At 52.8% G+C, this 7,647-nt stretch overlaps 1 protein-coding gene across 1 annotated transcript in view; it reads left to right on the forward strand.

Annotated features, from left to right (window-relative positions):
* Window positions 1-110: 110 nt before the first annotated feature.
* VRTN (vertebrae development associated) overlaps window positions 111-7,647 on the forward strand; it is a 14,113-nt gene continuing 6,576 nt past the window's right edge. The window contains exon 1 of the mRNA XM_017741836.1: window positions 111-194. The gene's annotated coding sequence lies outside the window, so the exon portion shown is untranslated. The remainder of the gene's footprint in view (window positions 195-7,647) is intronic.

The following is a 7,647-nucleotide window of genomic DNA, read 5'->3' on the forward strand; positions in this document are numbered from 1 at the left end:
GCATCCTTCAGCTCCTCCCCGCCCGCCCGCTCACAGAGACGGACCGTGGTGCCGGGCAGGGTTCAGGGCCGAGCCACAGGCCGCAGGGCCGGAGAACCCGGGCACTAATACCTCTTCTGAGGAAGGAGCTGGACAAGCACGAAATGATCCCTCTGGACATCCCAGTGGCTGAGGGACAGTCGCCTGGGCAGCAGGTATTGCCCACCTGTCATAGGGGAGACAAGAAAGTACCAGTACTGATTCTGCACATTTGGGTTATTTTGGGGTGGGCAGTGAAGTTTCAGGTTGCTTCCAAAGGACGCACAACTTGCAGTGGCCATTGCAGGGGATTTCTCAAGCCGGGAATTTGGGATTAGGCAGCGATCCCCAGCGCGATGGTGAATGCCAGTGTGTGCTCCCCCCCGCCGCTGCAGGAACGGGAACGGAGCAGTGAGAAACCCGAGGCAGAGGGAGGGACTTCAAGAAAGCAGCAGTGAGCTGTGTCAGTGAATGGATCCTCTCTGGCTTCTCAGTGACCCCAATTTTAATACAGAAACCAACTTTTTTTTTTTTTTCCTCAGATTTGGACTGCAATCTGGTTTCATAACCCAAAACTCTGAGTTATGAAATATTTCAGAACAAGTAAATTTCTGGACAAGTCTGGTGATAAGAGATGAGAGATCCTACGAGCTGTCATGCCCTCCTTACTCGTGTGTCTCTCACCTGCCATCCTGTTGATGCCATTTCTTCTGCAGATCCTTTGGGCTTCTGCACATGCCCTATGGGTTCCACTTCCCATAGTAGCTTTGTTCTTTTGCCAGTTCCCTGCCTCCCAGCCCTCTTTGTCTTCATCCTCATCTCCTTCATCTTTTGCTCTGCTGCTACCTGGCCAGCGGTCCAGCTAATCATACTTCACAAAATCAGTGTTTATGCTCCCAGGGATGAAAGGAGACACGTCAGTGTGTTTCCTTAGCAAACGGCCTTGTCTCTAAGCCGTGCCCCTTTCTCCTTGCCCTCATCTCCCTTCTCTCAGCTCTTTTCCTGATGGAATTCACAATGCTATCAGTCATACCTAAAGGTTAAGCTCCAGAGGGCAGAGATCAGCCCTCTGAAAACCTGACCTCAGTGATGACTAACTTTTATGTTAAAAGAATCATGGGGGTTTTCTTTCTCAGCTGTTGCATCAGACCTGGGTGACGGTTGCTCCTAGGCAGTCACATCTTCTCATGGGGCAGTGCTGCAGCTGTGGCAATTGTGTGTGTCACCTTGTCAGTGGTTACAGGACTGAACTGACTCCTTTGCTCTGTTGTCCACTTTATGTTGAGGGGATATTCCTTCCCTTCCCTGCTCGACTGATGAAATGGCTTTCCAGCACCAGGGGAGTCAGAGGATCTAACACAGAGATGAGATTGCCACAACTGTCTATCCCAAGCCCTTCCTCCTACTTCGTCCTTCTCCCTGCCCTTTGTTCTGTCACTGACACCCCACGACCCCCACCTGGTAAAGCACACACTGTGAGCTCCCTTTGCTGTATCGGCTTCAGGATTTTTCCTGGGAACCCTCCTAAGGCAGCCAAGATCAAGAACAAAAGAGAAGTGCTTTCTCGGTGCCTCTCCATCCCCCCCCCGAGGCTGTGCCCTAGACACTCAGCTGCTGTCAGCACAGAAACATTTACATCTTTTACAGCACTCCGGCTCTACTTCTCACGTTTCTCCCCCAGCAAACACCATGGTCATTTCAGTGTGTGCCTGGGGGCAGGGCTTGGGAAAGGACCGGGGAATCACGACTTGAGTAGAGTTTTATGGGTCTGTTTGCACTGAAGGGCCATATCTCAGCTCCTTGACTAGCTACAGACCCAAGAGAAACCCCCTCTGCATTGCTAACCTGTCACCAAAGTGTATGCCATGATTCCAGGGAAGCAAGAGCTGGGTCTGACTTGCTAGGTCCTGGGCTCCTTGAGGCAGTGCAAGTTAATTCCTTGTGGTGTTTAACCGCAGCCCCATCTGCTCCTGCTTGCTAGGTGTGAAACATCCCATCCCCCATCCTCCCCTGCCTGCTGTTCCACGCATTTTTGCCCTGCCCTGGACCAGTGAGGGAGCCAGATCCCGCATCCCTGGCCTCCCAGCCCCCTGCCTCACGTCGTTCCCTACTGCTCCTCTATATTTCCATTTCCCTGTGGTCCCTCTCTGCCTGCTGGCCTGTAGCTGGGATGTAGGGAGAAGCCTGACAAACCCATCTTTCACTGCCTTTGTGGGGCAAGTGGTCCTGGGTGTTCTCTGAAGTAAGCAGCAGCTTCTGTCATCACAGAAAGAAACACAAAACTGCAGCCTTGACTGTAGCTTGCTTTCCGTCTTTCCCCTCTTTAATGCTGCTGGCTTTGTGTGATGTTGCGTAATGAAGCACTGCCACAAGATTATCCCCTTCCTGGGCTTTCCAAAACTGAATCCACCATTTCCTGCCCATGCTTCCAATTTCTAGTCTCCTCATAGGTACCTGTCCTCACTGGAGCTTGCAGCTTCTTCGGTGTGGGATCACCTACAAGCTTTAGCCCTCTGTCAGATCATTAGTAAAGAAAGGGTAATGAAAACTCTCATCCTGGGTTTCAGCTCTGTCTGTATTAGGGTGTGAACTAAACCAGCTAATTTCCAGCTGGATCAGCAAGCTGAACTGACTGACAGAGTCCCTCACACTCCTGTGCCACCCCAAAGCAGAGGGTGGGAATGGGAAACCGAGGGGGAGCAAACAGCATAGGCTAGGCTCAGCATGGCTTAAACCTCCATGGAGCCGCACCACGGCTCTTGCTGTGATATCTTAATGATTCTGCCTTTTCCTTCTCCACACTGTGTCTTAATTAGCCTTTCCCCCTCCTGTGCGCCAAACTGCTCTGCTTTCTTTTCAATCCTCCTTCCTTGTGCTTTGCCTCTAACAGTGTCTTTCTACTGTACACTTCAAAGGCTTTGCTTGCTGCATCTCCCCCATGCTGGCATTGGCTGGTAACACCCCCAAAGCAGGCCAGGTCTGCCATGAACTCATAGTCGTTGAAACGGTTCCGGGCCCTTTGGATCTGGGTAAGAAGCAGGCATGGGGGAGGAGAGGTCAAGGATTTTCAGCATTTCACCTATGAGAAAAATTATTAGTAACGCAGGAAAAAAAAAAGGGGGGGAAGGGACCCCTCCTCCACCCACCCTCCCCAGAGGAGAGCCCGCTGAGGGCAGAGTGCTTTTATGTGCAAGTGGGAGGGAAGGAGAGTGTTAGGGCTTCAGAGGGAAATGCTTTGATCTTGACTTTGAATCTCCTTCAGTTCCCAGCTCTCCCCCACCCTCCCACCTATGGCCAGGACCACAGGATACGGCCAGGACTCCTAGTTCTTGCTCAGTGCTGTGGTACTTCACTTGCTGCTTCACATTTAATTTCTTCCTATGAACCTGGGAGCCTCGCAGAGGCTTCGTAGAGCAAGAGCACAGTGCCAACACCAAGTTCAAACTTTCCCTCCTGTCTCACAGAATAGGAAGAAAAAGAGAGCCCAGCCAGCCAGAAGCCAGAAGGGAAAAGAGCCCCAAGCTGAGGAGAGGTGAATTAGAGATGGGACCTACTGTCAGGGTTCTGGTCCCCCAGGGCAGGGGGCAGGCAGACCTGGCTCTCCTGTGCATTCCTGGTGCATTAGACTGGTTAGTGCAGAACATGACCCAGAAGATGAACTGGGAAGCAGTAACCATTAGGAGAGGGACAGGGAGTGGCTCTCAGGAGACAGCACTGATGTCCTCTGGTCCCACAAAGAGTTATTTTAAGTTGGAGAGAGGACAACAGCAATGAGAGCCCTTGGTGTTCTCTGCAGAATGGAAAGGAGGTGGCACTGAGGGGTGCTGGAGGATGGGGAATGACCCTGAGTTCTGATTCACTTCAAAGAAAGAGGACAATAGGGTGTGGGAGAGACTTAAGGGCCTCCAGTCTCTTGTCCAAGATGGGATCTAATGTGTAGGCCAGTTCCCCACTTCCCTTGTGAGATTAAACTCCTAACTGGGCCTTGCCCTTACACTGCCTTAAAATTCAGGCCCAATACTTCTGCTGTCTGTGTTGCCCCTTTTTTTCTCAGCCGAAGTCACTCCTGTTAACCACTCTCCCTCGGTGAGGTTGATGCACTTGGCTATCTCTGCCTGCCAGTTCTCACTTCAGCACCACTAAATAAATTTTTTCCTCACATAATCTCCTATTTATAATTCAATCACTCCAGCTCTGCTACTCCTGGCTGAAAATTTCCTATAGTTTGTTACTTTCCCTCTCAGTGTGATGTGAGCAGACCTGTCTGCCAGTGTCCAGCACTGTCCCAGGCATGCACAGACCGGAGGGTGCCTCACAGGACTTCTTTGCAGAGCCCAACAGTTGGTCTCTCTGAGCATCACTTTAAGGGCTCCAGCACAGGCATGAGGCAGTGGGTTCAAAGGTGGTTTCAGGGCCAGGAATGAGAAGTACCAGATAATGTGCATGAATGCCAAAACAGGACTTCCTGTCACTCACAGTAAACAAGTTAGCACAATAATTGGGGTGGACTCCATGTTTTCCAGGTCCCTCTTGGGCAAAATTGCACCAGAACCACTTGACCTTCCTTCTCCCTAAGAATAGTGGGCGTATTGCAGCTGCAGCAACCTGATTTCTGTTGCCAATTCAGGCTGCAAGCTCTGCTCATTGCTCTTTCCTTGTGGAGCAATGCCAGGCACAGGAGAGAAAGACAGCCAAGACAGTAGACACTTAGGACCCTCCTAGAAGCTCCCATGCTCTCATTTCCATCAGCCCGTCAACAGTCCCAGCTCCCCTGACTTCCCAGAGAGATTCAAATTCTGCAGTGCTCTGGAGGGAGAAAGGTGGGACAACCAGAAGCCAGGGTACCAGGAATGGCTTTAAGAGGTTGGACATGTCAATTTAGCCCATGTATAGATGATAAATGGATCATAAAGTAGTGTGGGTCAACCTTTTCCAGCTACAGAGGTGGTTTTGGCAACTGGTCCACAGTCTGACCTGCCCCAAATGGCATTTGGTTGCCGACGTGTTTCAGTTACATCCCATCCTGCCTGAATAGTCTCATTTGGTCCACCCATGGACAGCCCTGCAGTAGGTAGGGTGTTCTGACTCCCTCCACTCCTGGAGGTCCCCTAGCTGGGAATGGGAAACTTTCCTGATGGGGTGGATAGCTGTGTGTTTAAATGTTGTCCCCATGTGTGTCACTGTCAAGATTGTCACATTACAGTGACAGAACCAGAGCAAGCCATATCTTATTATACAAGAACTCAGCACCAGGTCCTTGAGACATCCTTCCTCATGAGGTTCAAACCAACAAGAATTCTATCTGCTGAACAAAAAGATTGCTCTTGACCTGGGAGAAGACTCCATGCCCAAACGTGGAGCAGTAAAACCTGCCTTACAGCACGTTTGGTAGCATGGTGCCTGGAGACTCCCCACAGCTGGGCATCTCTGCACCTTTTCTCTGAGCCGTGTCTGGGAGAGAATGGGCTGCAAGCAGGCAGGTTAAAACACAAGAGACAGAAAAGCTTCTGGCAGCCGTAGCTAAATTGCAAAAGGCTCCATGGTTGTAATGCTGAAGCATCCTGCACCAAAGCAGGAAGCACTCTGGTCCCCCACTGAACTCCTCCAAGGAACAGAAAAATGCTAACTACTTGTTTATAAGCTGGAAGTGGGTGTGTGCAGTCATCTGCATAACAGAACTGCCCAAGCTGTCTCTTTGTGTGTTTTCCAGCTCCTATGTTAATCACTGACCCTGCTGACTCCGGCATTTACCAGTGTCTCACTGCCCTGTGAGCACTGCTTTGCATTTTCTACTGAAGAAGTTAAAAGGATGAGAAGGGAAGCTCAGCAGCTGTGGACATGAACACTAGCCTGCCAGAGGGGAAAAGAGCCAGGACTGGACAGGCTGATATCGAGAGTGGAGCTGGCTTTGAAAGATTGTCTGAAGGGGATAAAGCTCACCAGGGAATGGTTTAGGTCTCTCTTCCTTGCACTGTAGCTTCACTGGGTCCAGTGAGAGTGACCCCTCTGAGTCCTGAAGGCCGGGGTTCAGTGTCACCTGGGGTGGTGACTCCTAACTAAGGCTGGGAGGACTCTTAAGCAGCCAGTCCACAGCTTCCAGGGAGCCCTTTCCTCCTGTCAAACCCTCCTTGCCCGGCCTCCCCCTGCATTCCTGGGATCAAATGTGAGACAAGAGCAGTGGGGAAAAATGCTCTGGGATATGTGCTTCTAGGCAGTGAAGGTATGCCTTGATTTGTGCAGCAGTGCTTGCCACTGGACGAAGGTGGAAGGAAAGGCAGCAGGAGAGGGATCTGGGCACACTTACCCTTTGAAATATCTGTGTTTCTTCCTGAATTGCACAAGAATCCTATACACGGCGTCTCCGTGAGCCCTCCTGCTCTCTCGTTGGCAAATGCTACCTCAGAAATGAGTGCCACAGTGAGGTTCCCCAAGGGCAGTGGCATGTGGGGCAGGAAGGCCTTGCTGTCTCTGGCATCAGGAGTTACTTTGTGCCCCTCACTGGATTTGGGGCGATTGTGGCAGGTTTCAGGCTGGTCCCCAGGGATAGGCTGGAAGTAGATACTGCCTGCAGCCAGAGCTACACACATACAGGGGACATGTAGCACTGACAGCAAAGGTCCCAACTCTTTCCTCTTGACCAAAGTATGACCTCTGTCATTAAAATGCACCCAGGACTCACACCCAAGACCAGATGGGCTCCTTGGGTTCCTGTTTTGGGGTGATGTAGGTTGGGAGGAGACAGGTTCTGGAGGAAGCTCTAGAGTTCTGGACACGTGAAGAGGCCATGGGCTGGAGCTGGTGTTGGCAACTTAGCAATGCTGGAGCGAGGTGCCTGATGCGGCTGTTTGCACAGCCTCACGTGATGCCCAAGGGACAGGATGAACCCATTGTGAGAGCGGGAGTTAAGGAGGGGGACCTCGGCCCTGAGATTAGGCTAAGGAGGCAGCAGAGCAGAGATAATGGGGAGAAAGATAGCTCCACCGAGGGTCCAGGCACCAGCAGGCAGATGTAAGGCTGTCCAGGAGGCTGCCCAGAGCTGAGGACAGGGAAATGGTTTCTGTCGTTTGGGTGCCTCCCACAGACAAACGAGAGGGTTTTGACGGGGAGCTGTGTCTGCCTTAGGAGCCCAGGGATCCAGCCAGCCTGGCCTTGCTGCTGAAAGGGCACCACTTGGGAAGGAGAGAGGAAAGGGCATCTCCTAGCTAGCAGGACAGAAGGACCGTGGCCTTGTCAGGAGCGAGCGGGGAGAGGGAGCAGACACGCATGCAGGCTGTGCCAACCCTTGGGCTGCAGTAACACTCACCTGGGAGCTGCCTGCTCCCCGTGGGACACGATGGGTGCCCCGCGCAGGCGCCCAGCTCCCACCCCGTGCCCCCAGTGGGCTCTGCCACTCGCCATGGGGCTGCAAGCCCGGGCGGGGTGTGGGGCAGAAGGATGCTTCGGGGCGCAGGGTGCCCGAGCGCTCCGGGGCGCAGCGGGGCAGGGCGGCCGGAGGCGGCGGGCCCTTTAAGTGCGGCGGCAGCGGCACAATGGCCATTATCACTTTAGCTTTGGAAGTGACCCCCGGCCCGCTCCGCTTTCATCTGGGCCGGGGCCGCGGGGATGGCCCGCTTCCTGGCCGGGGGGGGG

The sequence above is a fragment of the Corvus brachyrhynchos genome, unplaced genomic scaffold, assembly GCF_000691975.1.
Source record: "Corvus brachyrhynchos isolate BGI_N302 unplaced genomic scaffold, ASM69197v1 scaffold115, whole genome shotgun sequence".
Taxonomy (NCBI): domain Eukaryota; kingdom Metazoa; phylum Chordata; class Aves; order Passeriformes; family Corvidae; genus Corvus; species Corvus brachyrhynchos.